The sequence below is a fragment of the Tupaia chinensis genome, unplaced genomic scaffold (assembly GCF_000334495.1).
Source record: "Tupaia chinensis unplaced genomic scaffold, TupChi_1.0 Scaffold000017_1, whole genome shotgun sequence".
Lineage (NCBI taxonomy): Eukaryota > Metazoa > Chordata > Mammalia > Scandentia > Tupaiidae > Tupaia > Tupaia belangeri.
In genome coordinates, this window is record NW_006159447.1 from 574,997 (window position 1) to 602,202 (window position 27,206).

A 27,206-nucleotide genomic window follows, 5' to 3' on the forward strand; every position below is an offset into this window, starting at 1 on the left:
GAAAGAGTGAGAGAAGAAGCTTCTAAAAGGAGTTAAATAAATGGTTCTAACAGGAAGTTTCTACTTTAGACTAAATATATACATCAGTGTAATGGTAGAGTTGGCTTGCACTGCTAGTGAAAACTGCATCCATCTCTTCTCAGCTCCACATTCAGTAACATCATGTTGGTATGTACCTGTGTTATTGATCACAAAGGGAATATTTACACCAAGGAAATTGGAAAATGCTACAGATCATGAGGTCCCTGTCCCAAAAAACTAATTGGTAAGCACTAACCAGACTAGCATACTATAAAATGCATGTATGCATATATATTTATGTAAGTGTATGTGTGTGGGTGTAAATTTTACCAGAATGTTTTAAATCAGAAACTTTTTGCTTGTATGAAGAATTCTCTTCCATATCTCATTTTTCAAACACATGTTCACATGATCCATCATGAGGAGTGAGAATTTTGACATAAGATGAGACCTGTTGTTTTAAAGAAGAAGTTACAGTTTTTTGCACATCTGAGCCATGAGGAGTAATTTCAGCCCCACCACAGTTAATGGACACATCCCTTCGGGTCGTTATTGGAAAAGTCAGCAGCTCCTATCTGTCATCATGTGGTTGACAGAGCACATGCTTTGGATTCCAGTAAATCTGCACTTGAGTCCCGGCTTACCCATGTATTAAGTGATCCTAGATGAATTTTTCAACCTCTGAATTTCCATTTTCTTTCCTAAAAATGGAGACAAACTATTTTAGGGTGGTTGAGAAAGTAGCAAAATGCCTGTCAATATTAGGCTTAATAAATAATAACTGCTAATAAAATAATTAGCCCTGTTCATTAGAACAGACACTTTCATTGATCTGCTGATGAGCTGGGGAAGAATCCATGGGGGTGGCTGACAAGGAGTCATATAATCTGACCAAAAGTGGTCTCACTCCTCGTTGACTAAAAAACCCAGCATATGCATTCACAGGTGACTAGGTGGCAAAGGGCACCCCTCCCCGGAGAATGACAGAGAGGGAGGTTTGCCACTGAACTACAGCAGGACAGGTAAGGCCTGATCAGGTATGAGCCACTTTCGCTCTCAAGGAGCAAAGCCCTAAGGCTGGGCATGGAGGCTGGCTGTCGGAGGTTTCGTTAAAGCAAAAACAAAGGGACTTAGAACAGTCCTGCTTGTGCACACGTCTTGACTGCAAAGTATTTGTGGCAAAGTGGTAGAAGGATACCAGCCAGAGCAGAGCACGGGCTGATGCCATGTAAGACCGAATCTGTTCATGTGCCTCCCCCAGGAAACCAAAAGGGAGGTGAAAAAATTGAGGAGAGGTGAACAAGAGCATGAAAGGCCTTTTTATTCCCAATTAAGTGTGGCATGAAAGGATGTGATCCGTGTGAAAAGGAACAAGGCTGCTGACGGCAGAGAGGAGAACGCCGAGCAGTTTTAATATTTGCCGCCTGCCACTGGGAAGCAAGAGGCTGGATAATTGCCCAAATCTCATAACCTTTAATTACTCACATCCCTGAGGACAAATTAAAGAATGTGCCAGTAATACCTGAAACCAAGGTTAGAGGTTCTAGAAGCTGTCAGCCACCAGCTACCAGCTCCGTGGGCGTGCAGGAATTTTCCTTGATATTTTCACACCCTGGGGTTGGGGCAAAAGAGAGAGCAGGAGGGAAATATCTGAGAGTCCTGCTGGGCCTGCCTCCCTCTGTCTTTTTTTTTTTTTTTTTCCTTCACATTGTTTACACATGCCCCTCCTCCTGGTCTTCCAACTACCATTCCTCCCCCCAACTTCAGCTCCAAACACATAAATATCTCAGACTGAACTAACTAGCATAACGTGTTAAAAAAAAAGAAAAGAAAACAAAAAGTGAGGTGCCTCAAGGGAGAGATTCCTAGCAGTCACACTTACAATGTACTTCAGAGGATCAAAGAGGAGAATAGTTGCAATGGCCTGGCCTTCCTACCCTCGTAGCCTCCCTTTGTTAGAATTCTTTGAAGATGCCACAGAGGAGGAACTCCCCAGGGTGGGCCTCCTTTAGCTAAGGTTTCAAGAGGTGCTCCACTAAGACTCCAATGCTGGGAAGGATGTATAAAACATGAGGAACAGGAGTAAGCAGATAAGGTGCAACTGGGATGGATGGCAGAGAAAGAGCTGGGACAGTCGGGAGCCTGAGCACCAGGAAGATGCACTGGAACCAGCATGAAGGGAGCCATGCCTGTTGTCTGCCTCAGGTCAAGTAAGCTGCTTTTCAAGACTCAGATGTGCGTGGAAAGTGCCTCAGTGTCTCCTATAAACCTCTGTCTCTGTTTGCATTAGAGAATTAGGAAATGAAGTTAGGGAAATTGGTTAGAATTTTAAGTCTCAGAGCAGGACCTCCCCATTAGCACATGCAAATGTGCACACATCACCATTTTTGTTGTTTGGTGGGTTGATCTTCTCCTACTTATTTATGAGCACCTTCCTTTTTTCATAACTGTGCCCAGTTGAATAAGGGTTAGAGAAGATGGTCCCTGGAGTTGAGATACAAGTCAATTTCCTGTTGGGAAAGATAAGTCTAGCACAGCAGCAAAATCCCACATAGGATGAAATGCTAAATAAATAAATGAATTCATGACTCTAACAGAAGGGGAAGAAAGGGTTATTTATTCTTCTACAAATTCCTTAAGGACAATGAAAGTAATTTTATATTTCGGTACATTTTTAGCATTGTATTAGGATTCTTCAAAGAAACAGAACCAGATATATATACATAATATATATATATACACACTCCCATAAATGTGGTTGGAATTACCTTACCTCCCCCATTCGTGGGGTTAACGTACCTGCCACAAGTGCTCTTTCTCAGTGGTGCAGGAGGCAAGTTCTCAGTAGTGGAAATAGGACAAATGTCAACTTGAAACACTTTTTTCAAGGGTTCACTCTACTATGGTTTATTGTGCATTCTTGGGTGAGTTGCTTTAACTCTCTTGGCCTTAGTTTCTTTCATTTGTAAAATGGGATAGATATCATTTGTATTAGGCTCTATGTTGAGGATAAAATGAGGGAATGCAAGTAAACTGCTGTGTGAAATTTCTCAAGTGGCATAAATAATGAATTACAGTGGTGATGATAATTATAATGATAGACTTTCCCACTTCCAAGCTAAGCATGGCTTTTGTTAAATTGTAGCTTACCTTAGGAAACGGGAGCAGAAGTGCTTCACTCTGTATGAAGGAGGACAGTGCATTTCCTCCTGGAGTTGAAGGTCCTTGATTCCAGTGTAGGGGACCTGGGCACCAAAGACTTTGATGGCTCACCCAGGCCTTCCTACACTGGGTTTAGATTTATGAGAGAAGAGGATTTTGAGGAAAGAGTAGAAAGGAACATTGTTTTTGTGCCTGTTGCAAATTTCAATCTTCATATCAAAAGGTCAAAGGAGTTCAAATCCATGCTAGCCAGGATCAAATGTGAGGCTAGCAACAATCATCTTGGCAAATGTCTGACATGACCCACTTCCACCTTTATCCAGGCCTCTTCGTGATAGGAGTGGCCAAGGGGAGCTTGGACTTCAGTAGAGCGGAGGGGAATTATAGGAGGGAAAGGGCAGGAGTCAGTTTTTTTCCTTCAGTGAACACAAATATGTCTTTTGTAAACCTCTTCTGGGGGTGTTGGGAATGGTCAGAAAAAGGCCATCCCACTCACTATTTTCCTGAAGCTTTTTCATTCTAAACAGGTTCAGGACTAGATAAAGAAAATAAGGGACCCAGGGACAAAATTTAAGAAGGCATTCATCATTAAGACTGTGTATTTGCAAGGTGACATTTGATATCAAAGGAACACTGAAGGACACCTTAAATCAGAAATGGAATGCAATCAGCCTGAGGTAGGTACAGGGAAATAAAACGGGGTCAGGACAGCTGCTTTCTCCTGCAAAGGTGGCTTTATACAAAGATTGGGATACTTGTAATATTGACTAATAGAACTACCACCTCCCTTTCTAGGCGCCTTCCCTGATTTACTGACCATCTGTCACTGCAGACTTGTGGGGACCCAGAAGCACCAAATCAGGAAAACTGTCTGTCCCATGTTGTTTTGTTCCACTCCCCAATATCCCAAAAGCACACTTGATCCATTTCTTACTCACCTTTCACAGTGAAAATCCGTCTTCTTCATTGGCACATAGATGGTGTTTGATATATTTTGTGAAAGATTAAGTAAATACTCAAATCACTTAAAACACATTTTTAAAGGGCATAGTATCATTTTTGTCTTCAATGGAGGGAAACGGTCTCTAATCTTGTATCTGCATGTTTCATCAGCTGGTGTTCTTGGAGAAAAGTCTATCAAAATAGAATACATACATATATATATATCTATATATAGATATATATAGATATATATATATAAACACAGACTAGAATGGCTTTAAAAAAAGGAAGAAATTGAACAAAAAAAATACAACACAAAATAACCAGCAAAGGTGTAAAAAGTAAATTCTGCAATGCTGTATGTGATCTAAGCCAGCAATTGTCTTCAATTGATTTTTCTACACCAGCTAATTTTTTAGTGATTGACTAAGGTTAAAACAGTAAACAAAAACATTTCTGCTTTCTTGGGTAGAAAATTTACTTGGACCTTAAGGTGACTACATTGGAAAGACATGCCTGCCCACACTGTTTGCAGAAAGTCAATGCTGAAGTAGCTGATATTTCTCTTGCCCAGAGCCTACATTTAGATCAAATCCAATGAGGAACTCATGAACTGTGGTATGAAAGACTTAGAGCTCTCTAAAATATGTATGAAATATTGTAAAAAAGCATACACATGATGTGTATGTGTGTGCTTAAGTATGTGAGCATTTTGTAAAGGAGGATCATAGTATGGTCAGTTTCCAAAATTTAAGAACTCTGCAACATTCAAGTTTTTAAAAAATATTTATTAAATATATATTTAAATCCTATAGTGTAAAGAATATTACCTGAGAGCCACAAGATCCAGCAACTTACTAATGTTCATTAGAGAGGCAATAAACAGTCATTAAGCTTCTTTGAAGCTCAAATTTCTTAGATATTTTAATACCTTTTAAGTTTACTATCAGATGTTAGACTAAGGAACCAAATTTAGAGAAATATTGGCAACAGTTAACTACTTCTCCCTTAATCTTCAATGATGAAGCAGTTAAAACAGTATGGTTTAATTTCAGAATCTAAGTGAGCTCTGTTCAGACATAAAAATACAGTGAAAAAATTGTGCATTCTTTAGTATAACTCCTTAAGGATGTTTTTATCTACTGCTGCTAACACTAACACTTCTCCAAGGAATCTTTTAAATAGTCCAAAAAAGAAAAATTGACAAGACAGGTATCTGGACACTTTCTTCTCTTAGAAATCAAATAGAACATCTAGATAAAGAATGGATAAGTTAAAGGTGAAAGTTTAATATTGGCAGCCCAAGATTTTCATATCCCACCTTCTATAATATATTCAGACAAAGAATGTGTTCCATTTGTGCTATTTTAGTAATGTGCCTGAAGCTGGGTAATATATAAAAATAAAAATTCACTTCTCACAGTTCTGGAGGCTGGGAAGTCCAAGGTCAAAGCACCAGCAGGTTCAGTGTCTGGCAAAAGTATACTCTTCATAAATAGTGTGGGTGTTCTTAAATGGTGGAGAGATGTAAAAAGAAAAAGATTATGAACATTATGTACTCTTAAAGCAGAAGAGTGGATGAAACTCACTATTTCTGCCTTACATATTCTTCCTAATTCTATCCATAATGGGTTCACCTTCATAACCTAGTCACCTCCTAAAGATCCTATTTTTTAATTCTATCTCATTGGCAAATAAATTTCAACACATACATTTTAGGGGAACATTCATGCCATAGCAAAATAGATTATTAAAATGGAGACATAACTACTACCTCTCTGACTTTGGATAAAACAAAGGATTAATTTAAGCAGATAATTACTTAAATTTGATCACTTGAATAAACTACTATTTTATTTCTTCCACCCTACAATTTGATTTTGATGACACCGCACTGTCCGTATCTTTTATAGTTTGTGTCCCCTAAAAAATTATTGCTACAGTTGTTTTTAGTAGTTTTGTCTACTAACCTTTATACTAGAGATATAATTTATTTTCACATACTATCACCTTATAAGAGTGTTCTTAGTTTGGTTGTATGCTTACTCTTGCCAGTAAGATTTACATTTTTGTGTTGCTAGTTAGTAACATTTTTCTTCAACTTTAAGAACTTCTTTTAGTATTTCTTTTAAGGTAATTCTGGTGCTAATAAATTCCCTTAGCCTTTGTCTGAGAAAGTTTTTTCCCTTTCTTTTTTGAGTAACATAAGACTGCTGAGTATAGTATTATTTTTTGTTAGCTTTGTCTATTCTTGTTTTTGCCACAGGACACATGCACTAGCTAGAGAGAAACAGAGCGATACAGAGAGAAATTCCCTTCCAGTGAGAGAGCTACACAGCAATCCCCTTTCTTCCATTCTCCTCCTGGGATTTTGGACACAAATGCACCCACACCCAGCATAATTTTCAAGCTACCAGGTCCAGGACTCAAACTGTGGTAGGTCATGTGAGAGTCCATCATCTTAATCACCATGCCACCTTTTTAAGCCAGGTATAGTATTCTTAACTGGCATGTTTTTATTTTATTTTTCTTGTAGTTGTTTAAATACATTACTTCTTTTCCTTTTGACCTATAGAGTTTCCATTGAAACATAAACTCGGCTGATTGTCTCATGAGAGTACCCTTGTATGTAACAAGATTGTAAATTTCTATAGTGTCTCTTTGTCATCTTTTGACAACTTCATTATAATGTGTCATGGTGTCAGTTACTTTAGATTTATCCTATTAGGTGTCTATTGGATTTCTCGGATCTTTATTTCTTTTTCTTTTTTAGTTTCCAAATAGTGCATGTTCTAGAAAGAGAGAGAGAGAAAAAGGTAGAAACACCCTCAGTTGGGGCATGGTTTTCTTCCTCTCACTTTTTTTATCCTGTCTGGATTTTAGACATGTAGCACATGTGCCTGTCATGTTTTTCAAATTGGTGAGGCTGGAATTTGAACCACAGTTAGCCATGTGGAATTGAAATCCTTTAATCAGTGGTCTATGGGACTGGTTCGTTGATTTTTATCTTCTTCACCAGACTTTGGAAGTGTTTTCCCATTATATCTATAACACATAGATATGTTTCTGTCCCTTTCTTCTTCCTCCTCTTCTGGTACTCCAGTAATGTGTATATGTTATTTCACTTGATGATGTCCCGTAATTCCTTTAGGCTATCTTTCCTCTTTCTCCTTGTTTTTTTTGTTTGTTTGTTTGTTTTGTTTTGTTTTGTTTTTCTCCGTAGGGAGAATGATTTCCAATGCCCTTTCTTCAAGTTTGCTAATCCTTTGTTCTGCTCGATCTAGTCTGCAATTGAACACTTGTGTGGAAAATTTTGGTTGAGTTATTATATCCTTCAATTTGACACTTTCAAGTACTTTTTAATATTTTCTATGTCTTTGTTGACATTCACAGTTTGTTTGCACTTTGCTCTCCTTACCTCAGTGAACACCTTTATGATCATCTTTTTAAATTTCTCATCAGGCAAATTTCATATCTTTATTTCATTTGGGTCAACTTCTGGAGATTTATCTTCTCCTTTTATTTGGAAAATACTTCTATGTTTTTTTTTTCACTTTCCTTAACTTTCTATGTTGCTTTTTATGCATTAGATAAACTCTCCCAGTGGTAGAGATTGATCTCACTGTGTTTCTCTTCAGTTAGCCCAACCAAAGATTCTAGGTGAATCTAAATTCTTTGTGTTTGTCTAACCTGCTGTCTTTGTTCTTGGCTCCAAGAAATTAGAGAATTTCATGTTTTGTGGGGCAAAATGTTATAACTTATACATTACAATATTTAAAAGACTGTGGTATAAGCATAAGTGTAGCAATTGAAGGAAAAGGATATTGATCATGGAGAAAATTCTTGAGATAATTTAATGGAAAAAAAGAGCATTATTCAACAGGTTCGGCTGGAACAACTGAATAACAATGTAGGAAAAAAGTGAACCACAATTCATACCTAAAACCATAAAAAAAACAACAAAAAATCTTGACATTGATTAAGTCTGTTTGAAAATATTAAATTATATAAGTTCTAGAAGAAATTTTCAGAAAGGAAAGATTTTTTTTTAATTACATAAATCACTTACCATAAGGGAAAAAAGATCAATAAGTTGGAACTTTATCGAAATTAAAACCTTCTCTTTAAAAGACACTATTTAGGAAATGAGAAGGCAAGCTGAAGAATTGGAAAAGATATGTGCAACATATGTTGCAGTATCTAGCAAAGGACATTTTCAAAATATATAAAGAAATTTTACATCTCAGTAATGAGATGAGCCAAGAAAAAAGTTGGAGAAAGATTGAACAGTTAATTCATGAAAGAAGATTTAAATGGCCAATAAGCACAGGAAAAATGTTCAAAATCATTCGTCAAGAATGCAAATAAAGTTATAATAAGATGCCAGTACACACTCAGTAGACTAACTAAAATTGAAAAAGACTGATGATACCATGTTTGGGCAAGGTTATATGGAGCCACTTGAACTTTCATACATTGCCAATGGAAGTGTCAAGTGGAAGTAAGACTTTGGGAAACAACTTGGCAGTTTCTTCTAAAGTTAAACATATGCTTACCATATGACCCAGAAATTATACTCCATAGAAAATGCAAACATATGTCCAAGCAAAGGTTTGTACACAGATGTTCACAAAAGCTTTATTCTTACTAACCCCATATGTGTCTCTGAAACAGCATACATACACATCAAGAGGCTAATAGATTGGCACACTGTGATGTATTCATACAATGGACTGTTATTCATCAATTAAAGGAAACAAACTGCTAATGTATTTACCACTCAGATAAATATCAAACACACCATGTTAAGCCAGGTACAGCAACATTGTGCAATTCTATTTATATGAAACTAATTCACAGATAAAGAAAATGGTTCAGGGATATCCAGATTGAGATTTGAGAAAGAGATTTGAGATTTGACTGTGAAGAGGCATGAGGGAAAAATTAAGTCCAATTAAAGTAATTTTCTTTTTGTTGTGTTGTAATAATTAAACACATTTCTCAATACTCATTAAATTATACAAGTAAATTTAAATAGTTTTATTGTGTATAAATTTTACTGGAATAAAATTGGTAAAAAAAAACAATTATAAAGAGAAAGTTTGTCTATAAACTGAGAGAACAAGAAACAATGGACAACCTAGTAGCTAGAGATGTCTAGGCGGCTGGCAGGTGGCATGGTGGTTGGGGCTCTGACTTCCACATGCCCAACCACTGTTTGAGTCCCGGACTTGGCAGCTTGCTTTCTCACTTTCCCTCTCTCTCTTTCTCTCTCTCTGGTTAAATTTTGTTTTTCTTAGGGCTATAGGGTGTGTGCATTCACCAAAAAAACAGAGAGACAGAGAGACAGAAAATGAGAAATCACCCCCAAAGGGGATGGCCACGCCACAATCCTTTCTCCTCCATTCTCCTTTCGGGATCTTGGGTACACATGCACACACCCCCCGCATGAGTTTAAGCCACTAGGTCAAGGACTCAAACCATGGTCAACTACATGGGAGTCCAGTGACATAGCCATTATGCCAAATGCTGGTCCCTCTTTGGTTAAATTTTTTTAAAAATTAATAATGATGAATAAAATTAAATAAAATCATTCTTTAAAAAATTTTTAAAATCCTTAAAAAAATAAATTCAGTCAGTGAGATTCAGTGCATTAGGAGAAAAACAATTATTTATTCACATGTCTTTACCCTTGTAAAATAAGGATGTATAAATAATTCTTTTCCTCAGATTACTCTGAGAATCAAAATTAAGGAATATATATGAAAATCACTTAGAATAAATCTTCGCAAATATTAAGAACTGAATGAAAGTTTAGCTATAGCTGTAATTTTTACTACAAAGAATTGAGAATTGTATCAGGGATGGATAAAGCTACAATAAGTACTGTGGATATCCCCACTTACGGGAACAGGTTTAGGTGAGAAACAATATCAATCAATTCCCTTCAATCCACAAGAGATTCTGCAAACCTGGGTAAACCCCTTTGCAAATATAGAAGCACTCCAATATTTATCCCCTGAATATTCATTTTCTGCCTTTCTATTAGTAAATAAATGGGTAGGGTTGGTAAATTGTGGCTATTACATATAAACTTTATATAACAATTTAGTTTCACATTTCCCAGAGGGCAGTTTATACAAATTGAAATAAAATGAACACATATATATTGATACATTTGTCTGAAATCTTACTTGCTTGGTATTTCTATGTCACTCATTGAATAATGCAAGGGAACTTTCCTCAAAGGAGGTAACAAAATTATGATCAGATGGGACTATGGACTCAAGAAATGTTAAAAGCTCAGGACTCTACCTTTGAAGAAGTCACTTGGACATGCCCATTGGCCATGGGCTAAAGGTAACATTTTTGTGGCTATCTTCAAAAATTAGTATGCCATGAGGCATTAGCTTCTTAAGGCTACTGTAACTAATTACCGCAAACTGAGTGGCATAAAATAGAATTTATTCTCTCATATTGGCAATGTCCAGCACTCCTTGGCTTACAGCTGTACCACTCCCATGTCTGCCTCCATAGCGGCATTGCCTCCTTCACTTCTATTGTGTCTCTTTCTTTTGTCTCTTATAAAGGCATTTGTCATTGGATTTAGAGCCAGCCTGGATCGAGGAAGATCTCATCTCAATATCCTTGATTTAATTATATATTCAAATGTCATTTATTCAAATAAAGTAACATTTACAATAAGGTTCCAGGGATTTGGATGTGTACATAATTTTGGGGGGCAGTCACTGTTCAACCTAACATAGATGCCATCTTCCTACAGTGCTTGGATTTTTGAGGTAATCCCTCTTTCAACAGAGGACAGAAGAGCGATTAAGGGATTATTGGGTAATACTTAGCTTTGCCAGAGTGAGGGAATAAAAGAAATGGGGAAAATAATTGAATTTATGATTCAAGAGGGCAGAAACTGTGTGTTTATTATTAATTCTTAATTCAAACAATTTGTAACAGTGCCTAGAACACAGAACACTTTTTTTATTTTTTGGAGAGGTTTTTGCTATAGGGTGCATGTGCTCACCAGAAAGAAAGAGAGAGACAGAGAGACAGAAAGCAAGAAATCACCCCCTGGGGGGATGGCCACGCCACAATCCCTTCTCCTCCATTCTCCTCTTGGGATCTAGGGCAAGCACGCACACATGCCCGTGTGAGTTTAAGCTACTGGGTCCAACACTCAAACCACAGTCAGCTACCTGGGAGTTTAGCAACATAGCCATTATGCTAACTGCTGGTCCCAGAACACATAACACTTTTGATAAATATTCATTAATTATGTGAATAAAAGGTTAACATCTATCTTTGCTTCTCGGTGTCCTAAAAGAATCAAATTCAGCCTCACTTAATCATTGAAATTTTGACATGGCTTCCAAACAAAGAGCTATAAGCAGAAAATCTAATGCTGAGTTCTGGAAGTTCTGGCTGGAAGAAATGCTGTTGGTGACTTGAGTGAACTAGGTTTGGTGGTAGAGTGAATCTTTTGGGGTAGATTCAGCTACAGAGGCCAGGAGATAGGTAAAGTTTCATTCTGGTTTCTGAAGGAATAAGTCTCCCTCTTCTAGCTATCATAAAAGTTTCCATTTCCCATGGATGTCTAATAGCTAAAAAAAAAAAAAAAAAAAAAAAAGGCAGTCATTGAGAATGAGAGATTATATCTTTTTTGAACATTTCTTGTTATAAAACACCCTAAATGTTGAGAAGGAAGAACAACAAGAAAAACACTCTCACTTCATGTGTTTTCTTAAAGGACTTCTAGGAGAATCCATTCTTCAAATTCTCATCTGCTGGGTTTTCCCAAAGACTTGATTAGCAGGATTTCACCCAGAAATTATGAGCTGCGGGGAAGTCCAATGATCAGAGCAAACAGATAACAGCCAAGAAATTCTCTGCTTGACTCTGTGGCCTTTCAAGAGACACTTGACCACCACTCTGTGTCTCAATTATTGGCAAAATGGGGACAGTACACTTGCTTACCCTACAGGGATACTGTAAGAGCCAATTAACCATGGATAGTACCACTGGAGATTGAAGGATGAGCGCCATTATGTAGTTACACAGCATTATTACTGCAGTGCGAGTAGCGAATGGAAGGTAGAGGCTTAGCAAGGGTATGCCTTACAGCAGATTTCTGATAAATTGCCAATAAAGCCATCCTAATTTATCTCATTCCATCTGGATGGTGACTTGTATCTGACAGTCTCTGCCGATGACAGAGAGAATGGGCAAGAAAGTCAACTCAGGTACAAAACATTCGCTCTTTGAAAGCAGTCATCACAGAAGAGGTTTCTTCTGCAGCAGAATTCTAACCACTCTTGTAAATTATATTTAGAATGTGGGCTGAGGAAGTGGCACAGGAAGAGTTTGACATACAGTTGGGGAAGAAGGGATCGATGTTAAAGATACATTTCATCTGGATTCAGGATAGCCACCAACCTGGCAGTGACCCTAAGGATTTAAACTGGTGTTCATCAGTTTACCTGAGCTCCCCTACTGAGAAATGGGACTTCTCATACTGACTGTACAATGTAGGGTGATGCTTCTGTACGAGCATTTTAGTAATAAATGAAACTTATTTGGGCCATACTAATAGGACTGCCTTCATAATTGAAATAAAAGCATAAAACTACTTAGGGAAATGTGGGGTTGGTGGTTTGATGACAAAGTCTGAAAAAATTAAAAATTGTTTTCAAATCCAAGCCAATATGCCAAGACTCACCTGAAAACTCTGGCCCAGTGCCAACCTTGATGTGTTTATTATTAGTTCTTTGTGATGACCAAAAGAAAAAGAAAAATCAACTTGCATGAGAAAATAAGAAGTCTTTAAATGCTGAAAGAACCTACGCTCCTGGGACCAAAAAAAAAAAAAAAATCAGCTCTATAGAAATCTGATTCTGCCATTTGACCCAAGAAGGAGGTTAGGGGATTTAAGACAAAATCCATAAACCTAGAATGCCTCAGAGTGCTAAAGTATGCTGAAGATATTTGGAGACTGGGCAATCATTTGGGTATGAGAGGGTAGGGATATTGCGAATGAGAGGTGGTAATGGGAGGGTAGGGATATTGAGAATGAGAGGTGGTAATTCTTACCACTGTTTGAATCCCATTAATTTCTTCTACTTCTTTGTTACTATTGAGCTCTTATTATATACCAGGCTAAATTGTTTACATATATTACCATATTTAATTGTTGTAAGAGCTCTAAAAAGACTACATTTATTCTCATTTGTAGATATAAAGAATCCGAAGCTTCAAGAGGTTACAGCGTTTTCCCATGACCACATAGTTACCAAGTAGTAAATCTGGGACTTAACCTCTGAGATGCCGACCTCAGGGGCCTTACTTGATTACCACTATCGTTTCCTCTCCTGAAACACCTGGGCAAGAACAAGATCTGGGGTAAATAGAATTTATACTCTTACCCAGGTCACATAACAATAATACAACATTCTTCTAGACTGATCATTCTTGGTTCATGTCAAGAGACCTCTCTAAACATGGTGTGTATCTATGTCCATGATCTGGAGATGGCTAAAGCTAGGTATGAGACATGGCATCCGAAACTTGTCAGGGATGTTTCTCTTTCGCTGTTTGTTTCAAAAAAAAAAAAAACAACTTGCATGAGAAAATAAAAAGTCTTTAAATGCTGAAAAAACCTACGCTCCTGGGACCAAAAAAAAAAAAAAAAATCAGCTCTATAGAAATCTGATTCTGCCATTTGACCCAAGAAGGAGGTTAGGGGATTTAAGACAAAATCCATAAACCTAGAATGCCTCAGAGTGCTAAAGTATGCTGAAGATATTTGGAGACTGGGCAATCATTTGGGTATGAGAGGGTAGGGATATTGCGAATGAGAGGTGGTAATGGGAGGGTAGGGATATTGAGAATGAGAGGTGGTAATTCTTACCACTGTTTGAATCCCATTAATTTCTTCTACTTCTTTGTTACTATTGAGCTCTTATTATATACCAGGCTAAATTGTTTACATATATTACCATATTTAATTGTTGTAAGAGCTCTAAAAAGACTACATTTATTCTCATTTGTAGATATAAAGAATCCGAAGCTTCAAGAGGTTACAGCGTTTTCCCATGACCACATAGTTACCAAGTAGTAAATCTGGGACTTAACCTCTGAGATGCCGACCTCAGGGGCCTTACTTGATTACCACTATCGTTTCCTCTCCTGAAACACCTGGGCAAGAACAAGATCTGGGGTAAATAGAATTTATACTCTTACCCAGGTCACATAACAATAATACAACATTCTTCTAGACTGATCATTCTTGGTTCATGTCAAGAGACCTCTCTAAACATGGTGTGTATCTATGTCCATGATCTGGAGATGGCTAAAGCTAGGTATGAGACATGGCATCCGAAACTTGTCAGGGATGTTTCTCTTTCGCTGTTTGTTTCACTCATGGAATAAAGAAATGAACTTTTAAAATAAGCAAAAGTGTCCTGAGGGTTGTGGCAGCTAACTTTTACATGACCAACCAGGTGGTTTGAATCCCAGACTTAGTGGCTTGAGAAACATACTGGGCATATGTGCACACGTGCCCAAATCCTGAGAGCAGAGAGAGATGGAGGAGGAAAGATTATTGCATGACCATGTCCCGTGGGAGGTTCTCTCTCTCTTTCTCTTTTCTTTACTTCACTTCATCTCACCTCGCTTCACTTCACCTCTCCTCTCCTCTCTTTTTCCCTTCCCTCCCCTCACCTCCCCTCCTCTATTTTCTTCGCTTCTCTCCCCTCTCTCTTATTTTCTCTCCTCTCCTCTCCTTTTTTTCCTCTTCCTCCTCTCTCTTTCTCTCCAGGGAGTTCATGTGCCTTGTGATAATTTCTTTTTTTTTTTAAGAAAAATGAAACAAATATGTAAACAAATAATAAATTCCTACCTAGGTTTATAGCTCAGATTAAATAGTACAAGTGCCCTAAAAATGTTATGTTAGGGAAAATTGATAAAGGAAGAAATCAATTCTATTGGGCTTAGAAAAAGGGATGAAGTAAAACAGGAAAGAGGAAAGAGAATGGTGGCAGAGTCTAAACTTTTCATAGGCTTTTTAAAAATATTAAGTAGTTGCCATCTCATCAAATCATCATAGAAGGCCTATGAAGTAAGTATGCAGGCTTTTGGCTATTTTAAAAGCGGGAAAAGTAAAACAGAGAGATATAAAATAAACAGCCCATATTTACAATGAGAATAAGAACCAGAGCCCTCATTAGAGTTTTAAACTCAAAAACCATCTTGCTGTGTGTTGCATTATATGGCATCATGGAAGGAGTTTCAGTCAAGGTGGAACCTGCAGTAAGTCTAGGGTTTCTACTGCAGAATGGTAAAGACAGTATAGCTAAAAGAAATGGTAACTTTGGGACCAGCAGTTAGAGTAATGGCTATGTTGCTGAACTCCCATGTAGTTGACCACGGTTCAAGTCCCAGACCTGGTGGCCAAACTCATGCTGGGTGCATGTGCATGCGTGTGCAAGATCCCGAGAGGAGAATGGAGGAGAAGGGATTGTGGTGTGGCCATCCCCCCCAGGGGGGTGATTTCTTGCTTTCTGTCTCTCTGTCTCTCTCTGTCTTTCTGGCGAGCGCACACGCCCTGTAGCAAAAACCTCTCCAAAAAAAGAAAAAAAAAAAAAAAGAAAGAAGTAGTAACTTTGCAGGTGCAAAGTGGGAGAATGCAATGAATCTTTGGGAAAAATGAAAAACAAACTACTATTGTAGTTTTGATGAATGTGAAGGGAAGAGTCTGGGAAGGGAAATGTCAAAGTCCATAAAGTGAAATCCCAGAAAAGAGGATAGAAACCTATAAAAAGAAAAGAATGAAAATGATTTATCAATAACATTGAGATTACTTAAGAAAAACAAGAATCAGATTGACTCTAAATTTTTTAAAGGCAACACAATATACATGAAGTAAAATTTTATGGCTTTAAAAGAAACCAGCATTTAACCTGGAATTTTGTCTAGCTAATATATCATCGAAATCCAATAGTTAAATAAGAATACCCAAAAACAGTATATCACAAAAATTTTCTTTGAAAATATTGTTGAAGGAAGTATTCCTTCAAAAAATGAAATCAATCTAAGAAGGTAGAATAAAGATGAGGAAAATCATGATTGAAGCTGTTAGTAAAACTTAGTACAGGTTACAACTTGATGAGAAAGGAGGGACCAGAAAGAAGTGAGAGCTTACTTATGTACTTGTTCAGAAAGAGAGATGTGTGTTTGTGTGTATGTGTGTGTGTGTGGATTTGATAAGAAAAAAATCTAAATAATTATGGCTCTCAGTAAGTTAGAAGTGAACACTGTTTACTCCAACCTTTTGATACAGTATTTCTTTTACCAATATGTAATTTGATAGCATTTAGTACATTCACAATGTTGAATAACAATGGTTTTCATACATTTTCCAAATGTTAAAATGTTTTCATCACCCTCAAAGAAGATCTGTACCCACTAAGTAATTTTCCATTTCCTTCTCCACCCAGTGCCTTGGCATCCTCCAATCTGCTCTATGTCTCTATGAACCTATCTATTCTGTAAATCAAATGGACAAATTGTCTCTATGGACGACCTATTTATTTCATAAAAATCAAACTGTACAAATTGTGTATTTTGTGTCTGATTTCTTTTGCTTAGCACAATGTTTTCAGAGTTCATCCATGTTGTACCATGTATTAATATTGTAATCATGTTTGCCCAATAATATTGTGATATGGCTATGCCACAATTTGTTTATCCATTCTCCTATTGCTAAAATGTGAATGTTTCTATCTTATGGCTATGTGATTAGTGTTTTCTTGAGCATTCACGTACAGGTGTCTATTTGAATGCCTCTTTGCAATTATTTTCCTCAATGACTGAACCATTTGACCTTCCCATCAGCAATGTGAAAAAAAAAACACAGTGTTTACACCTGCTCACCAACACATTATTTTCTGAAATGTTTTTTCTTTTCTTTTTCTTTTTCTTTTCTTTTTTTTTTTTTTTGAGAGGTTTTTGCTATAGGGCGCATGCGCTCGCCAGAAAGACAGAGAGAAACATAGAGAATGGAAGCGAGAAATCATCCCCCACGGGGATGGCCATGCCGCAATCCCTTCTCCTCCATTCTCTTCTTGGGATCTTCGGCACGCACACACACATGCCCAGCGTGAGTTTAAGCCACCGGGTCTGGGACTCAAATCGCGGTCGACTATGTGGGAGTCCAGCGACATAGCCACTACGCTAACTGCTGGTCCCTGAAATGTTTCTTCATTTGCTTTTTAATAGCCATCCTAGTGACTGTGATGTGGTAACTCTTTGTAATGTTTTGATTTGTAGTTTTCTTATACCTACTGATAATGAATATGTTTAATGTGTTTCTTGGCCATTTGAATATCTTTTTGGCCAAACATCTTTCAAGTCTGTTTCCCATTTTAAATTAGATTATTGGGGGGATTCTTTTGTCTTTGAGTCATAAGAGTACTCATGTGTTCTGGATACCAGACCTTTATCAGAGATATGATTTGCAGACATTTTCTCTCCTTCTGTAGGTTTTCTTTTCACTTTCTTGGTAATGCACTTTGATGCACAACAGCTATTAAATCTGATGAAGTCTAACTTATTTTTGTGTATGTTCCTTGTACTTTTGTGAGTTCAATATTTTTCTGCTATACTGTATAGTATCCTTTGCCATTGCGGTTATACTTTTGAGATTGTCACACAGGTTCCTGAGACTCTCTTCTTCAGACTCTTGTCATTGTGATTTCCATTCAATTTTTAAACTTATCTGAAGAACTTTTTATTTGTATTCACATCATCACATGTAGCTGCTTTAAAATCTGTGTTCAAATTCCATCTGGTCTTAGTGTATTGTCTATTCCCTTGATCATAAATCACATTCTTTCCAAATGTCAAATAATTTTCTGTAATATCCTAGAAGGGAATATTTATTACAGATTCTGTTGTATTCCTCTAATGAGTTGACATATTTTGTTTGTTTTAATAGGTGTAAAACTTGGTGGGATCCTGCTTGCAAATAATCTTTTAGGGAAATGCTCCAATTTCAATATAGTTACTTTGTCTTTATCCGGAGTGCTTTAATTTTGCTCCATGTACTGTGGTTCCTTGGTTAACTAATGATTCTGGTAGAATTTTATTTACAAAACCTAGTGCCTGCTCTCCCTTGCTCTTTGCTGGGTTCCTACTGCCTCACTTTCCAGCAGCTGTATTTAACCTGAACTCTGTCCTTCGGTTCCTCAGTTCATAAAAACTGACTGTTTTCTCTTGGTGCTTTCAACTTTTGTCCACATTCAAGCTAACACCAACAACAGTGAAAAACATGTCCCCTTCTGTTCCCTTCTTCCCTATTTTGACACTTCAGAGCCTGCCTGCTTTTCTTTACTCTCCATGTTTCCAAGAATCTTTGTATCTTCTTCACAGTGTAGAGTTAATCTTTTTTGCCAGAGATTTTTGTTATTGGGTGTGTGCACTCATGAGAGAGAGAGAGAGAGAGAGAGAGAGAGACAGAAAGTAAGAAATCACCCCCCAGGGAGGGAATGGCCGTGCAACAATCCCTGCTCCTCTAATCTCTTGGGATTTGGGGCTTGCACACACACACATACATCCAGCGTGAGTTTTTAAGCTACCAGATCCAGGACTTGAACTGCGCGTGGTCAACTAGGCGGGAATCAAATGACATAAGTATTATGCTATCTGCTGGCCCCAGTTTAGAGTTTTATTATTCTTAGGAAGATAGGCCATTTTGAGGCTTTCTCTATCATACAAAAAGCAAAATTACCTCATAGTTTTTTGAAAATCTTTGTCACAACATTTAAGACATTTGATAAAATAGCTGCTTATGCTTTGTCTTTCTTCCTTCTTAGATTGTACTCTTCTTGAGCATAGAGTCTTCTTTTACAAGTGTAAAAAAGTAGACCTGGTCTGGTGATATAGGCAATATGGGTGCTGCTACATGATGCTGGAGACATGAGGAGCCCCTGGTTTTGCCCCCTGAGGTTTACTTGAACTCACAGGGCTCACCTATAGACACCCTCTGATCCTGACTGGCTATAGCACTTGGAAGAGGATTGTGGCTGAAGACATTGTTGAGGGTGTACCCCACCCCAAACAGGAACTAAATAGATAAACTTTTTTTAAAGTATAAAAAGGCATAATGTCTTGTTTATTCTTTTTGTTTAATAAACTGTTGGAAACTCCCACACTCTCTTCTAAGATAGTATTTCTATCACACAGACCCATATTTTTCTGTTTAGGCAATATGGCCACTTGGAGACAGATTACCTCCTTATGTTTTAGAATCTGAATGACCCGTGTAAACCAGAAACTGCCAAGAGTCTACTTTGCAAACATGCAGAGAGACTCTCTTTAAGATGAAAGCCTATAATAAGGAAGAGGACCTGCGAGGAGAAAGAGGGAGAGAGAGAGAATACCCTGAAGGTATAATGTAACCCTGGAATATGAGATTCATAAATATTTATGAGAAGAGAGTTTGCATTCACATTCTAACACTGACAACATTGATAACATGAAATCCTCTATACCTGGAACAGTAATTACCTATTAATGTAGGTGCTAAATGATTAGATGATAAATAATTAGGCAAACATATTTCAAAAAATGGTAGAAAATGGAATTAAAGTACAAGTTTATCTTGGAGTAGAAAATTTTGAAATCTATGCATAGTTCTTTCATAATATGCAGTTTATGTGAACTTTTTAAAGTCTCCTCACATTATTGAAGAGTGGTAGTCCTAAGTGAGCACAACACAGGCATCCAAGATTATCAGCTTGGTAACCCATAGAAAATCAAACTAAACTTATTTCATTTTTAAAATACTGTTCAGAACTGACCTGACCTTGATCTGGAAACTGAGTCAGCCTTTTTACCTCTGCCGATATTTAGGATTCAGTGAAGTACACACTTGATCCTGTAAGTACAATTGTGCATTTCCTCACTTTCAATAATAAGAACAAAGTGATGACATGTATGTGTGTTTATTTTCTAGTATTTGCTCCTAAGTGTTCCATTTTGAAAAGAAAGCAATTTGGCAGTGCTTAATGACCCTCTTTTCTGGTATCTTCACCTTGGCATGTTCTTCTCTCTCTGTCAGACCTGTGAAAAGATGATTGCTGCTGGCCAATGTGTTGTTCACAGTGTGGGAAGCCTCACTCACAGGGTCTGTCTCCGGTAACATTTACAACACAGGGAGCACCATAACCAGCTGAGTTTGTGAAAGCTCTTTTCTTACATCTTGCCAAGAATTCAATCTGTTTCTGGTTCTCACAAACTCACAAAAGCTGTTGCTATGTTATCACTCTAAAAGATGAAGCCACATAATCATATGTATGCTTCCCCTTCCATGGCAAATGTCACTCACTGATAGACCAAGAGTTTAGAAAACTGAATGATTAGCATGTCAGTCATAGCATGATAACAGTCTTTGGTATATGTTGAATATCCAGGTGATAATATCTAACCCACTGTATATCCTTCCATTGATAACAGCGATCATTTTTTGAGAATGCTTTGGTAGATCCAAGAGTCAAATCCAATAGCAGAAATGCAATCACAAAGAGAAATAAAATTGGGGTGGAAAATTATAACAGTGGGATCATAGATATAATGTTTCTAACATATAAAAAATTACAAAAATTTCAAGAACTATCCATCAAGGATCTCAGAAAAACAGTATCTAAAAGAAAAAAAGATAGAAATTATAGAAAAATAAGTGAATTAATTATGCATTATACAGATTGCATAATGGTTATGATGCTGGTCCCACATGCCCGACTGCAGTTCAAGTCCTGGAACCAGCAGCCTGAAACTCATGCTGGGCACAAGTGTGTGTGCCCAAAATCCTGAGTGAAGAACGGAGGAGAAGGGATTGTGGTGTGGCCATTCCCTCAAGGGGTGATTTCTTGCTTTCTATTTTTCCCTATGGCAAAAATGTCTCTAAAAATAAATAAATAAATAAATAAATAAATAAATAAATAAATTCAACTTAATAATCAAAGTAATGTAAAGTAGGATATATAATTTCTGTGTTCATATCATCAATTATGTCAAAAATTTACAGTGGTAAACATAGAGAGAGACAAACTTTTTTATATGAGTTGATGAACATGCAAATTAGAAAAAAAATAGCAAAAATCTGTTTCCTATATATATTTATACTTATTTTGTCCAAGAAAAGACTTTCCTATATATTAAAAGGATGCAAAGCTATATCAAGAGAAGCATTAGGGACCAGCAGTTAGCGTAATGGCTATGTCGCTGGACTCCCACGTTGTCAAATGCGGTTCGCGTCCCGGACCCAGTGGCTTAAAACTCATGCCGGGCACGTGTGCGTGCGTGTCCAAGATCCCAAGAGGAGAATGGAGGAGAAGGGATTGCGGCATGACCATCCCCCCTGGGGGGTGATTTCTCGCTTTCTGTCTCTCTGTCTTTCTCTGTCTGGCAAGCGCACGCGCCCTATAGCAAAAATAAATAATAATAAATTTTTAAAAAAGAGAGAAGCATTAATAAAGATAGAAAAGAACACTATGTTGGAGACAATAAGGAGCAGAAAGTAAGTTTAAATGAATGAGCTGAAGAGTTTTAGTTATTGTATAGAATTCTCCCATCTAGAACCAGCCTCATTGCACCTGCTTAGAAATGCAAATATAACTCTGAGTAGAACCTCTTTCTCCAAAATCTGAGTCCCAAATCCATAATGCTTCTCCAGGCATTATAGGTTTTTATAATTCCAACTTCTTTTTCGTCTCTTCAAGCTTAGAGGTGCAGTTATTACCGCAGTGCCATCTTTTTGCCTTGAAACTTCATATTAAATTTTCACTGTAAAATAACTCTCCTGATTGGATCTGGACTGTCAAAATTGGGATAATAATATCTGTTTCATAGAAATGTACCCATGTGTGTGTTATATATGCTAATTCTTCAAACAAGTCTACTATAAGTATAGGTTGTATATATTTTACATATAACATATTTTGTATTACATACTTAGAACAGTATATAGTATATTTCGCAACATGGGGATTGCAGTGTGGCCATTCCCCCTGGAGGGTGGTTTCTTACTTTCTCTCTCTGTGTCTCAGCAAGAGTACAAACCCTATAGCAAAAATCTCTTTAAAAAGAAAAGAAAAGAAGAAAAGAAAAGATAACCACATGGTATGTGGAACACTGTAGTGAATATAAAGGTAAAGAGTTCAAGCCCACACGATATTAAAGACTGTAATTTGATACTAATAATAATCACAAAAGAACAGTTCTAGGTGGCTAAAAGAAATACTTTGAGCAGTGTTACACAGCAAGGCTGGGCTAGTATCAGATCTTCAACTTCACACCGAACAGAAGATAGAATTCTTCCCTCTAAGGTACAGTTTATTGTGGAATTATTATCCATACCACTCACTTGAAAGAGTAACCGGAATCCAGCCACACAATTCATTTGACTATAAAAATTGTGAACTCCATGGGATTTTTAAAAATGATCTTCATCTCTAAGAAGAATAAAACACATTATTTACTAAGAATGTATGTGGCAAGTAGACACATAATGACTCGCTCATAGGAAAAAAAGGAGAAAGAGAAGATTAAATTGGCAAGTGCATGGGATGGTATTTTATTTCCAGAATATATGTAGAGGGCTGTTGGACATCAGTCTTTTTTTCTGCTTTATTCATGATGGAGTGTGTGCACATGTGTAGGACAGAGAAATGGGGTGAGAGGGATAAGAAATGGGGCGAGGGGATAACCCTTCACAGGGTTCAACCCATCAGGTTCTAGTACCCATATGTACCAACACATTTTTTGCTGACCAGTATGGGGATTCCAGCCATGGCTGCCATGTGCGATTCACCTTCTCTTGGGTAGTGCATTACTGCTCTGCTGCCATGCTGGTCTGACAGTCATTCATTTTCATGTACAAGGAAAAATGAGCTGTTTTCTTGTACAAAGATTTACCCCCAAAAGTTTCCTTTTTTTTTGAAAGAGAGATTTTTTGCTACAGGGCACACATGTGCTCGTCAGAAAGACAAAGAGATGGAAAGTGAGAAATCATCCCCTGGGAGGATGGCCACACCTCAACCCCTTCTCCTCCATTCTCCTCTCAGAATCTTGGGCATGCAGGCACATGTGCCCAGCATGAGTTTTAAGCTGCTGGGTTCAAGACGTGAACTGCGGCCAACCATGTGGAAGTCCAGCAACATAACCTTTACACCATCTGCTGGTCTCCCAAAGAGTTTCTATTTATCTGACTGAAGTAAAGAAATTCTGTGCAGATAAATGTTATGTAGGAATATGCTACATAAGGCCGATGGGTTTTATTAGTGAGAATTTTCATGGAAGCATGTGAGGGCTAAGCCTGAGGAAATATGTGGGACTAGGTTAGAGCCCATTAATATAGGCACTTCCAGATCTAAGGATCCCAGGGGATACAAATTACCTACTTTTAAAAGTATCAGTTTTTAAATATCTACATTTAAAAATGTTTACTATCCTGGGTCCAGCAGTTGGCATAATGGCTATGTTGCTGGACTCCCATGTAGTCGACCATAGTTCAAGTCCCAGACTTGGTGTTTTAAACTCACGCTGGGCATGTGTGCGTGTGTGCCCATGATTACGAGAGGAGAATGGAGGAGAAGGAGAAGGGATTGTGGCATGGCCATGTCCCTCAGGGGTGATTTCTTGCTTTCTGTCTCTGTGTCTCTCTCTGTCTTTCTGGCAAGCGCAAGTGCCCTATAGCAAAAACCTATAAAAAAAAAAAAAAGAAAGAAAGAAAGAAAGAAAGAAAGAAAGAAAGAAAGAAAGAAAGAAAGAAAGTTTTCTCTTACTTTGACTGAGAAAACTAAGACTTTAAGTGATTATTATTGGTTATGCTGTGAAGAAATACAAACTCACAATTATAGAGGCTAAAGGCAACTGAGGTTTTATTTCCTCTCTGACAAAGTCTTCTTCAAGCACAGAAGACTCTCTGGAACTGACTTTCATATAATGGCTCAGTTTTCTAGGCTTCTTCAACCTCATGAAATATCTCATGCTAATAAATGCTTCTATAAACACCATGCAGGAAAGGGCAGACTGAAAAGTCCAGCTCTGAAAAAGAAGGACTTCCATCTAGAAGTGACACGCATTATTTGCACTCATTCCATTGGCTAGATCATATGATTGCACCTGGTATCAGGGCAAGGGGAAGGCAGAACTTCCTTGTGCTTAGAAGTGGAAAATTAGATAATGGTGAACATGGCATTGCCTTCCCGGTACTCTACACACAGATCTCATTTAAACTTTCTACAGCCCTGTAATGGATATACAACATTACCATCTTTTTACAAATAGAGAACCTAAGTCTTAGAGTCATGGAATATATTTCCCGGGGCCACATAGCTGCAGAGACTCAGAACTAAGATTTAAGCACCAGTCTACTAGCCCAAGAGACATGCTCTAATTATCATGCCTTCTTACCTCACTGAACAGACATGGGCAACTGAATGGACATTTACTTTCTGCCAAGGTTATTGCTCTCAGGAAACATCCCCCTAAGATAAAAGGTGGAGAAAAGTATGTGTCTACCTAAGCCAAAGAGGAGAAAAATCTACTAGGGACTGCACTGATGAAGTTGTAACAGACTTTCTTTGCACTTTCTCTTTTATCGCTTGTATTCTTCATAATAACAGACAGAAAAACCCTTTGGATAGAAAAGAGTTTGCTTTTGGGTGCAGGAATGAAGATAATGACATTCACAGAGTATAGTCTTTCTTAGTGAAGTAAGACACTCCCTCACTCTGGGATAGAATGAGTAGTGGGAATATTAAAGAGAAGAAAACAGACTTTATAACTATGCTCTGCTTCAGGAAAGAGATAGAAAATCTTTCCTGGACTGAGAAATGCAGCTGAACAAGAGCAAAGCTCTACTACTCTGCCCACCAAGATTAGAATCTGTTTTTTCTTTCCTGGGATTGAGATAGAAAGGCAAAGTTATCTGCTGCTCCCTCATGACCTGTCTCACATATATTGGGGCAAGAACCAGTCATGTCTAAGGTACAGCACTAACTTTAAAGAATATATAATCTGGCAAAGTATGAAATACAGGAGCTCAGATAAAGAAAAATTACAAATTTAAAAAGGTCCAAACAAAGTAAAATAGGAGAAATTGATTTCTTCTAGAAACAAAAACACAGAAAGTGGTCATAGGAATATTTGTACATCTCATGGCCTTAGAGATAAGGGTAGAATGTGTATTGATAGAGGCTATAAAGCAAAAAAATACAAAGTAGAATGGAAAAAGCATCAGAAAATAAAAAGATACAAAAAGGCCTTAGACTTATTTGAGAAAAAGTAATCCAATTCCGAGAAAGCATGCACTTCTTAAGAGAGACAGCAAGATAAAACTGGAATGCTATTAGGTTGGGATTAATTTATAGAGCACTCAGAGCATTTTTTTTCTTGTGAGAATCTGACTTCTTAAGGTAACAATTAAGACCTAAGTCTCTACTTTGAAAAATATATAGAATATTTGATATTGCCAAAGAAAAATAAAAAGTTAGCTTGCATAATTATATTACTTGGTTTGAATGATAACTCTTCCCCTTCATAATTATGAATCTTTGAGAAAACTAATTACGTTTTCTGTTCTTCATTTTCTCACATTTAAAAATGGGGCTGATGTTAATTAGGAGATGCTGAGGATTCAGCTACATAAGAGATCAAAACAATACCTGAAAAATGGCAATCAATTCATTAATGCTTTTTCTTTTCTTTTAGGTTTTTGCCATAGGGTGAACACACTCGGGAGAGACACAGATGGAGGAAATGCGATACCACCTCCCGGAGGGGATGGCCACACCACAATCCAGTCTCCATTCTCATCTTAGGAATTTGGGCACGTGTGTACATGTATCTGGCATGATTTTTTTCCTCTTCTTTTAAAATAAAATTTATGTATGTGTGTGTATATATACATATACATATATATTCTACATTTAGTCACTGTACAATAAGGTACAATAAGGTTTTTCCCAGCATGAATACAGTGAATATTAGTCAAGTCAAAGGCATTACCATTCTTTTGTGTCTATTAAACACTTTGTTTTTTTCCTGATCCCCTTGCTCTCACCCCCTATTATCCATGCTCCATTAACCACACCCTCCTGTGCTGTCTCTAGTACCTACATTTACCCTCCCTACTATTATACTTTCCCATTTTCAGTTTCTGCTATAAAGTTGCCTGGCATGATTTTAAAGCTGCTGGGTATAAGACTCAAACAGTCCACCGTGTGGTAGTCTAGCACCTTAACCACTACGCAACCTGCTGGCCCAATGCTAACGTTTTTAGCTGATTTATTCCTTGACACATACAATCTTCCTCTTCATTCAGGATATGACGATCACAGCTACAGTATTAATTTCCCTGTAGGAAGTATGGTGCTTGGCATAAATGTAAAGTTTGTAAACAACTTACAGAACTTGAAGTAAACTATCAAGTCATCTCAAATTTGCCAATGACATACATTATTTAACAACTAGGAATGAGCAAAGATGGCCTGCAAAAATCAATCTGAGGACAACAGATTCAATGTTATTCACCAAAATGATATGTCTCAGTGCTGCCACGCATATTTTACAATACTCGAACAAATATGATGATAAACCAAATGTGCCTGTTGACAGCCTCTCCAGAGCTGTTGACTGGCTGGAGTATCTTTGAGGTAGAATAAGGTATTAAACTGTTATTGTTGTCACTGGCTTGTGAGTGAGGGAAAGGGCTGGTTGTAAATTTGCTATCTACTCTATAACACGCATGCATATACACGTGTGCATGTGCTCACATACACATACATATGCACATACTCATGCCCTTTTTATTATGAGTCAGAAGCTACGAAGATCATCTTTTTCCGGGCTTATGTCTTAACACTTTCTAGACCCTCTGTGACCTCAGTTTAAGAGGAAGCATGAAAAGTTACCAAAATGACTTTAGTGTAGAACTCTGGCTATACTTTTTGTTGTTTGTTATTGTCTGGAAAAAAAGGTGATATACGTCCACTTCTCCCAGTTGCTAA

The 27,206-nt window shown here is 37.5% G+C and overlaps 1 long non-coding RNA gene across 1 annotated transcript; it reads right to left on the reverse strand.

Annotated features, from left to right (window-relative positions):
- Positions 1-595: 595 nt before the first annotated feature.
- Positions 596-3,246, reverse strand: LOC114006990 (uncharacterized). The gene is made up of 3 exons (XR_003548651.1): positions 3,172-3,246; positions 1,544-1,633; positions 596-722 (listed from the first exon to the last, which is right to left on the reverse strand). It is a non-coding gene; the product is annotated as an uncharacterized LOC114006990 (long non-coding RNA).
- Between the last annotated feature and the right edge of the window lie 23,960 nt (positions 3,247-27,206).